Raw genomic sequence first — 10,000 nt, 5'->3', positions numbered from 1 at the left:
CTTCGCTCGCTGTTCGCCGCTCGCCGCTCGCTCGCGCAGCCAAAAATGGCCAGTTTTGGCCCGTTTTTGGGCTGTTTTGGCCTGTTTTTGGTCTGTTCTGGCGTGGCGCGGTGACCGTCGTGAGCGGAGCAAAACGTCAGCCATCTCAGCACCTTGGAACCCCCCGGGTGGCACAGGGCTGGATGGGGCTTTCGTATAGCAGGGACGGTGCTGCCTCACGCTTCGCTCGCTGTTCGCCGCTCGCCGCTCGCTCGCGCAACCTAAAATGGCCAGTTTTGGCCCGTTTTTGGGCTGTTTTGGCCTGTTTTTGGTCCGTTCTTGCGTGGCACGGCGACCGTCGTGAGCGGAGCAAAACGTCAGCCATCTCAGCACCCTGGAACCCCCCGGGTGGCACAGGGCTGGATGGGGCTTTCGTATAGCAGGGACGGTGCTGCCTCTCGCTTCGCTCGCTGTTCGCCGCTCACCGCTCGCTCGCTCAGCCAAAAATGGCCAGTTTTGGCCCGTTTTTGGGCTGTTTTGGCCTGTTTTTGGTCCGTTCTTGCATGGCGCGGTGACCGTCGTGAGCGGAGCAAAACGTCAGCCATCTCAGCACCCTGGAACCCCCCGGGTGGCACAGGGCTGGATGGGGCTTTCGTATAGCAGGGACGGTGCTGCCTCACGCTTCGCTCGCTGTTCGCCGCTCGCCGCTCGCTCGCGCAGCCAAAAATGACCAGTTTTGGCCCGTTTTTGGGCTGTTTTGGCCTGTTTATGGTCCGTTCTTGCGTGGTGCGGTGACCGTCGTGAGCGGAGCAAAACGTCAGCCATCTCAGCACCCTGGAACCCCCCGGGTGGCACAGGGCTGGATGGGGCTTTCGTATATAGCAGGGACGGTGCTGCCTCTCGCTTCGCTCGCTGTCCGCCGCTCGCCGCTCGCTCGCGCAGCCAAAAATGGCCAGTTTTGGCCCGTTTTTGGGCCGTTTTGGCCAGTTTTTGGCCTGTTCTTGCATTGCGCGGTGACCGTCGAGAGCGGAGCAAAACGTCAGCCATCTCAGCACCCTGGAACCCCCCGGGTGGCACAGGGCTGGATGGGGCTTTCGTATAGCAGGGACGGTGCTGCCTCTCGCTTCGCTCGCTGTCCGCCGCTCGCCGCTCGCTCGTGCAGCCAAAAATGGCCAGTTTTGGCCCGTTTTTGGGCCGTTTTGGCCAGTTTTTGGCCTGTTCTTGCATTGCGCGGTGACCGTCGAGAGCGGAGCAAAACGTCAGCCATCTCAGCACCCTGGAACCCCCCGGGTGGCACAGGGCTGGATGGGGCTTTCGTATAGCAGGGACGGTGCTGCCTCTCGCTTCGCTCGCTGTCCGCCGCTCGCCGCTCGCTCGTGCAGCCAAAAATGGCCAGTTTTGGCCCGTTTTTGGGCCGTTTTGGCCAGTTTTTGGCCTGTTCTTGCATTGCGCGGTGACCGTCGAGAGCGGAGCAAAACGTCAGCCATCTCAGCACCCTGGAACCCCCCGGGTGGCACAGGGCTGGATGGGGCTTTCGTATAGCAGGGACGGTGCTGCCTCTCGCTTCGCTCGCTGTCCGCCGCTCGCCGCTCGCTCGTGCAGCCAAAAATGGCCAGTTTTGGCCCGTTTTTGGGCCGTTTTGGCCAGTTTTTGGCCTGTTCTTGCATTGCGCGGTGACCGTCGAGAGCGGAGCAAAACGTCAGCCATCTCAGCACCCTGGAACCCCCCGGGTTGTCACGACCTTAGCTGGAATTGCCTAAGGCGTGCGGCACCCTTGCGGCCAAAGACGCGAACTTAGCTTGCGTTGCCTAAGTCGCGAGTCACCCGTGCGGCAAAGACGCGAACTTAGCTTTGCCTTGCCTAAGTCGCTCTTCGCCCTTGCGATCTTGCTCCGCAAGGATCAGCCCACTTTGTAACCTCTCGCAGGTCCCGAAGGACCTGTAAAAGAGAAAGAGAGTTAGATCGAAAGAACGAGCAACGGACACGTCCCGAAGTCTCGCGAAAAGGAAAGCTTTACAAGCAATTCGTCGAACACCTTGTGTGCACAAGAGAAAAGAGGGAGAGGGGGAAAAACAAGGCTTTCAAGGATGAACGAACAGCTGCAAGCCCACAAACAGCCGCTCACCTGGTCCCGGACGCAACACCAAGTTCCCGTAAAGGTCACGTACGAACTTGCGAAAGAGTGTTCAACGCCCGGTATATAACCGAAGCCCCATCCAGCCATGTGCCACCCGGGGGGTTCCTGGGTGCTGAGATGGCTGACGTTTTGGTGAGCGGAGGCAGCACTCCGCTCACCTCCCGCGGCACGCGAAAACGAAGCCGTTTTGGGCTGTTTTGGGGCTGTTTTGCTCGGTTCGGTGAGCGGTCGCTTTGCAACGCTGCAGCTTGTTCGAACTTACATATTTACAAGCAAAATGACCCAAAACCATGAGAAAACATGCTGTTGGGCAGCTGTACATGCGGGTGTGAGCGACGAACGGTTCGTTGAACGGAGTTGTTGCGGGTGCGCGACGACCGTTCGTGACATTCTCCCCCACTTAAACTGTCGACGCCCTCGTCGACGCTTGTTGGTAGGTGTTGATGACTTCTTCTTCATGTCGCAGGGCGTCTTCAGGCTCCCAACTGGCTTCAGTTCGGGGAAGCTTTCGCCACTTCACCAAGTACTCTGTCTGTTCCGCTCCGTTGGGTAGCTTTATCTTGCGATCCGCCAGAATGGTTTCCACTCGCTTCTCGTAGGAGGCTGTGATGGGAGGTAGCCGAGTTGGAACACTTCGAGAAGCGTCTTGCGGATCTGAATGGTAGGCCTTCAGGTTGCTGGCGTGAAGAACGTTGTGAATTTTGAACCACGCCGGCAGCTGCAACTTGTAAGAAACATTGCCTACCCTGCTGATAATTGGGAAGGGCCCTTCATACTTACGCACCAATCCTTTGTGGACTCTTTTCCTGAAGAATTGGAGTGATGCTGGTTGGAGCTTTACCAACACCAAATCGCCAACTTTGAACTCCTGTGGTCGCCTTCCCAAATCTGCCCACTTCTTCATCCGTTTTGCCGCCTTCTCCAAGTAAGCCCGCGCAATATCGGCATTTCGATGCCACTCCTTTGCGAAATGGTAGGCTGATGGACTACTCCCAGTATACCCAATAGCCATAGTGTGCGGAGTCGACGGTTGTTGTCCTGTGATAATTTCGAAGGGGCTCTTGTTGGATGCAGAGCTCCGCTGCAAGTTGTAGGAGAATTGGGCGATGTCCAACAGCTTCACCCAATCTCGTTGATTGGCACTCACGTAGTGCCGGAGATACTGCTCTAAGAGCGAATTTATTCTTTCAGTCTGACCATCCGTCTGGGGGTGGAGGCTTGTAGAGAAGTATAACTTTGATCCCAACAATTTGAATAGCTCGGTCCAGAACCGTCCCAGAAACCGAGCGTCTCGATCACTAATGATATTGTGTGGGACTCCCCAATACTTCACTACACCCTTCATCATCAGTCTGGCCGCCTCTTCAGCTGAACAGTGTAGGGGAGCAGCAATGAAAGTTGCATACTTTGAAAACCGATCGACCACTACAAGTATCGATCCAAGTCCCCCTACAGGTGGCAAGCTTGATATGAAGTCTAAGGAAATGCTCTCCCAAGGCCTTTCTGGTACGGGCAACGGCTCCAAAAGTCCCACCGGCTTCCGCTGCTCCACCTTGTCTTGTTGGCAAGTAAGGCATGTTCGAACATACTCCTCCACATCAATCCCCATTTTTGGCCAGTAGAAGGCCCTCTCCACGAGAGCCAACGTTCTGTGAATGCCGGGGTGTCCAGCCCAAAGGGAATCGTGACACTCTTTCAAGAGTTCACGCCTTAGATTGTCCACTCGGGGAACATAAACCCTATTCCCTTTTGTGTAAACAAGTCCCTCCTGGACCCAAAATCGTCGTGCCTTGCCTTCTTTGATGAGCTGCATCAGGATAACTGCCTGGGGATCACTATACAGTCCATCTCTGATTCGGGAAAGGAAGGTTGAGTGTAACTGACTTGCTTGGCCTCTGCCCTCCAGTTGTGCAGCATTCACGCACTCCACCTTCCGACTCAGCGCATCGGCCACGACATTCGCCTTCCCGGGCTTATATTCCATTGCCATATCAAATTCAGCCAGGAAGTCCTGCCACCGTGCTTGCTTTGGGGAGAGCTTCTTCTGAGTTTGGAAATAACTCAGGGCGATGTTGTCTGTCCTCAGCACAAATCGCGACCCGAGGAGGTAGTGTCGCCAAACTCGTAGGCAGTGGATCACCGCTGTCATCTCCTTCTCATGCACTGGATACCGCCTCTCGGTCTCGTTGAGTTTGCGGCTCTCGTAGGCCACCGGATGACCTTCTTGCATGAGTACTCCACCAATAGCAAAGTCCGAAGCATCTGTATGGACTTCAAAGGGCTCTCCATAGTTTGGCAATTTGAGCACTGGTTCTTCCAAAACAGCAGCCTTTAGATCTTGGAATGCTATCTCACATCTGTCAGACCACTTCCAAGGCTGCTCCTTCTTCAGCAACTCCGTCAGTGGAGTTGCCCGCTTCGAATATCCCGCGATGAAGCGTCGGTAGTAGTTGACGAAACCAAGGAAGGATCTCAACTCTGGCACCTTCTTTGGAGTTCGCCATTCCGCAACTGCTTGCACCTTCGACTTGTCCATCCGGATGGAGCCATCACCGATTCGGTGCCCCAAGAACAGGATTTCAGTTTGAGCAAAGTAGCATTTCTCCCTTTTTACGAACAAAGTGTTCTCCCTGAGAACCTTGAAAATCGTCCGAAGGTGCTTGACGTGCTCCTCGAGCGTTTGGCTGTAAACGACGATGTCGTCCAAGTAGACGACCACGAACTTATCCAAATACTCCTTGAATAGCTGGTTCATGAGAGTACAGAATGTTGCCGGAGCGTTGGTTAAGCCGAAAGGCATCACCAAGAACTCAAACGCTCCATATCTGGTCACACATGTAGTCTTTGCTTCATCGCCTTCAGCAATGCGCACCTGCCAATACCCCGACCGAAGGTCGAGTTTTGAGAAATACTTTGCCTTGCCCAATTGGTCGAACAAGTCCGCGATGAGCGGGATGGGATACTTGTTCTTCACTGTTACTTTGTTGAGGGCTCGGTAGTCGACGCATAATCGGAGACTCCCATCTTGTTTCTTCTGAAAGAGAACTGGAGCTCCGAAAGGTGCTTTTGAGCTGCGGATGAGACCACCGCTTAGCAGTTCACCTAACTGCTTTCTGAGTTCTGCCAACTCTGGCGGGGGCATGCGATAGGGTGGTCTCGCTGGAGGCTTCACTCCTGGCTCCAGCTCAATACTGTGATCCACGCCTCTGCGTGGCGGAAGAGTCTTCGGCAACTCAGGTGGCATAACGTCTTTGAACTCCTTCAGGACGTTGGCCACCACAGCAGGTTCTTGAATGGCTTCTTCATTGAGTGGCTCTAGCTTCATAGCAGCCACGAATGTTAGTTCGCCCTTTCGCACCCCTTTCTTCAATTGTAATGCCGAAATATGTTGGGGCTCCTTGGTTCCTCTCCGAGAGACGGGCACCACACAGGGGTCATCGCCTCCCATCATACATAGGGAATTCAAGAATGGCATCGGCACCAACTTCGCCGCGTGCATAAACTCCATTCCAAGAATCACTTGGAAGTCGTCTAGTGGCACGGCCATCATGTTGGTGGTTCCGCTCCAAGTCCCGATTCTGATGGGAACTCCCTTTGCCAATCCGGAGATTCGCCTGGCCTCCGAGTTCACTGCTTTCATTCGGCTTGGGCTCTTCTCCAATGTCAATCCAAGTCGCTGTGCTTCACGATCGGCTATGAAGTTGTGGGTAGCGCCCGTGTCCACCATTGCACGGGTCGTTTGGCCATTCAGCTTGATGTCCACATACATCAGTTCACTACTTCCTGCTTTTTGTGCCTTCGTCTTCGTGTTCTCCCCCACTTGACCCCGCATAGCGTTCAACAAACGCATTGCTCCCATTCGGGGTCCTTGCGACTCTTCATCGTCGCTGCTGGATTCAGAACTGCTTGAGCTAAGGGCAACAGCTTTGCCCTTGTCCGATCGGGGAGGGTGGATGGAAGCTGTCAAAGCGTTGAGTGCCTGCTTCTGTGGGCACTCCCTTACCATGTGCGGTCCTCCGCACAAGAAGCATCCTCCAGGTTTTGAGGCCTTGCCTTTTGGATTCGGCCCTTTGTGGGAGCTCTTCTTCTTCTGTTCGCCCCCGAGCTCCTTCCCTCGAGAATGTTTTTGAGGGCGATTGCTTGAAGATTGTTTCCTTCTCGCTGGGTCTTCGGAGGAAACGAAGTCGGTGAGCCTTTCTGCAGCTGCAATTGCCCCGACCACGTCGGTAACATTCCTTCGATTCAGCTCTTGCTGAGCCCATGGTTTCAAACCATCAAGGAAACTGAACAACTTGTCCTTCTCGGACATGTCCTGTATGTCCAGCATCAGTGCAGAAAACTGCTTTACATAGTCTCGGATGGTGGTACTTTGGCGGAGTTGTCTCAACTTCCTTCTTGCGACGAACTCTGTGTTCTCCGGTAGGAACTGAGTTCTCAACTCCCGCTTCAAGTCTTCCCATGTGTCGACTCGACACCGACCTTGTTGGATCTCCTCCCAACGAGTTCGCCACCAAAGTTTCGCATCTCCATTCAGATACATTGTTGCTATAGAAACTTTGGTATCTTCAGAATCGGGCCTCGTAGCTCGGAAGTATTGTTCCATGTCGAACAGAAAGTTCTCGAGCTCCTTGGCATCTCTGGCCCCTCCGTATCCATGGGGCTCAGGTGCCCTCAAGTTTTGTGGCGGTGCAACGCGGGTGTTGCCTCCTCCCGCATTTAGCGTTCTTGTGAGCATAGCCACCTTTGCCGTGAGTTCCGCGACAACGTCTTGTAAGTGCAGCACGGAGTCCTTGGTGTCATCGGACAGTCGGTCGACTAGGGCCTCGACCTTGTCGATCCTGGACTCCGCTTCCTCTTGCGAGCTCTCTACCCCAACAAGTCTTTGTTGGCCATGGTAGAGTTCCTCCATGCTCGCTTCAAGAACATCCAGGCGGGTTTCCGCCGTCGTGAGTCTCTCCTTATGACTCTTTTTCCCAGTTAGCGCACCAGATTGCGCTTCCTCCGCTCGCGGAGAGTTGCCAACTTCTCGCTCATCCTGTTCGCTGCCGCGATCCTCATGAGCGGCTCCAACAGCATGAGAGCGAGTGTGCACATGCAGCCCACCTGCGGCTGCTTGGGGCAAGGGTCCGGCCTGCCCCGTCTTGCTTGATTCGCCACGATGCTTTGCCATGGCGAAGTTGCGAAGTTCGTTCGCTGTTCGATCGAAGAGCTTGCCCGCTCTGATACCACAATGTCACGACCTTAGCTGGAATTGCCTAAGGCGTGCGGCACCCTTGCGGCCAAAGACGCGAACTTAGCTTGCGTTGCCTAAGTCGCGAGTCACCCGTGCGGCAAAGACGCGAACTTAGCTTTGCCTTGCCTAAGTCGCTCTTCGCCCTTGCGATCTTGCTCCGCAAGGATCAGCCCACTTTGTAACCTCTCGCAGGTCCCGAAGGACCTGTAAAAGAGAAAGAGAGTTAGATCGAAAGAACGAGCAACGGACACGTCCCGAAGTCTCGCGAAAAGGAAAGCTTTACAAGCAATTCGTCGAACACCTTGTGTGCACAAGAGAAAAGAGGGAGAGGGGGAAAAACAAGGCTTTCAAGGATGAACGAACAGCTGCAAGCCCACAAACAGCCGCTCACCTGGTCCCGGACGCAACACCAAGTTCCCGTAAAGGTCACGTACGAACTTGCGAAAGAGTGTTCAACGCCCGGTATATAACCGAAGCCCCATCCAGCCATGTGCCACCCGGGGGGTTCCTGGGTGCTGAGATGGCTGACGTTTTGGTGAGCGGAGGCAGCACTCCGCTCACCTCCCGCGGCACGCGAAAACGAAGCCGTTTTGGGCTGTTTTGGGGCTGTTTTGCTCGGTTCGGTGAGCGGTCGCTTTGCAACGCTGCAGCTTGTTCGAACTTACATATTTACAAGCAAAATGACCCAAAACCATGAGAAAACATGCTGTTGGGCAGCTGTACATGCGGGTGTGAGCGACGAACGGTTCGTTGAACGGAGTTGTTGCGGGTGCGCGACGACCGTTCGTGACAGGGTGGCACAGGGCTGGATGGGGCTTTCGTATAGCAGGGACGGTGCTGCCTCTCGCTTCGCTCGCTGTCCGCCGCTCGCCGCTCGCTCGTGCAGCCAAAAATGGCCAGTTTTGGCCCGTTTTTGGGCCGTTTTGGCCAGTTTTTGGCCTGTTCTTGCATTGCGCGGTGACCGTCGAGAGCGGAGCAAAACGTCAGCCATCTCAGCACCCTGGAACCCCCCGGGTGGCACAGGGCTGGATGGGGCTTTCGTATAGCAGGGACGGTGCTGCCTCTCGCTTCGCTCGCTGTCCGCCGCTCGCCGCTCGCTCGCGCAGCCAAAAATGGCCAGTTTTGGCCCGTTTTTGGGCCGTTTTGGCCAGTTTTTGGCCTGTTCTTGCATTGCGCGGTGACCGTCGAGAGCGGAGCAAAACGTCAGCCATCTCAGCACCCTGGAACCCCCCGGGTGGCACAGGGCTGGATGGGGCTTTCGTATAGCAGGGACGGTGCTGCCTCTCGCTTCGCTCGCTGTCCGCCGCTCGCCGCTCGCGCAGCCAAAAATGGCCAGTTTTGGCCCGTTTTTGGGCCGTTTTGGCCAGTTTTTGGCCTGTTCTTGCATTGCGCGGTGACCGTCGAGAGCGGAGCAAAACGTCAGCCATCTCAGCACCCTGGAACCCCCCGGGTGGCACAGGGCTGGATGGGGCTTTCGTATAGCAGGGACGGTGCTGCCTCTCGCTTCGCTCGCTGTTCGCCGCTCGCCGCTCGCTCGCGCAGCCAAAAATGGCCAGTTTTGGCCCGTTTTTGGGCTGTTTTGGCCAGTTTTTGGCCTGTTCTTGCGTGGTGCGGTGACCGTCGTGAGCGGAGCAAAACGTCAGCCATCTCAGCACCCTGGAACCCCCCGGGTGGCACAGGGCTGGATGGGGCTTTCGTATAGCAGGGACGGTGCTGCCTCTCGCTTCGCTCGCTGTTCGCCGCTCGCCGCTCGCTCGCGCAGCCAAAAATGGCCAGTTTTGGCCCGTTTTTGGGCTGTTTTGGCCTGTTTTTGGGCTGTTCTTGTGTGGCGCGGTGACCGTCGTGAGCGGAGCAAAATGTCAGCCATCTCAGCACCCTGGAACCCCCCGGGTGGCACAGGGCTGGATGGGGCTTTCGTATAGCAGGGACGGTGCTGCCTCGCGCTTCGCTCGCTGTTCGCCGCTCTCCGCTCGCTCGCGCAGCAAAAAATGGCCAGTTTTGGCCCGTTTTTGGGCTGTTTTGGCCAGTTTTTGGCCTGTTCTTGCGTGCCGCGGCGACCGTCGTGAGCGGAGCAAAACGTCAGCCATCTCAGCACCCTGGAACCCCCCGGGTGGCACAGGGCTGGATGGGGCTTTCGTATAGCAGGGACGGTGCTGCCTCTCGCTTCGCTCGCTGTCCGCCGCTCGCTGCTCGCTCGCGCAGCCAAAAATGGCCAGTTTTGGCCCGTTTTTGGGCTGTTTTGGCCTGTTTTTGGGCTGTTCTTGTGTGCCGCGGCGACCGTCGTGAGCGGAGCAAAATGTCAGCCATCTCAGCACCCTGGAACCCCCCGGGTGGCACAGGGCTGGATGGGGCTTTCGTATAGCAGGGACGGTGCTGCCTCTCGCTTCGCTCGCTGTCCGCCGCTCGCCGCTCGCTCGCGCAGCCAAAAATGGCCAGTTTTGGCCCGTTTTTGGGCCGTTTTGGCCAGTTTTTGGCCTGTTCTTGCGTTGCGCGGTGACCGTCGAGAGCGGAGCAAAACGTCAGCCATCTCAGCACCCTGGAACCCCCCGGGTGGCACAGGGCTGGATGGGGCTTTCGTATAGTAGGGACGGTGCTGCCTCTCGCTTCGCTCGCTGTCCGCCGCTCGCCGCTCGCTCGCGCAGCCAAAAATG

Source organism: Musa acuminata, unplaced genomic scaffold (genome assembly GCF_036884655.1).
Source record: "Musa acuminata AAA Group cultivar baxijiao unplaced genomic scaffold, Cavendish_Baxijiao_AAA HiC_scaffold_57, whole genome shotgun sequence".
Lineage (NCBI taxonomy): Eukaryota > Viridiplantae > Streptophyta > Magnoliopsida > Zingiberales > Musaceae > Musa > Musa acuminata.
Note: the sequence above shows the minus strand (reverse complement) of the source record.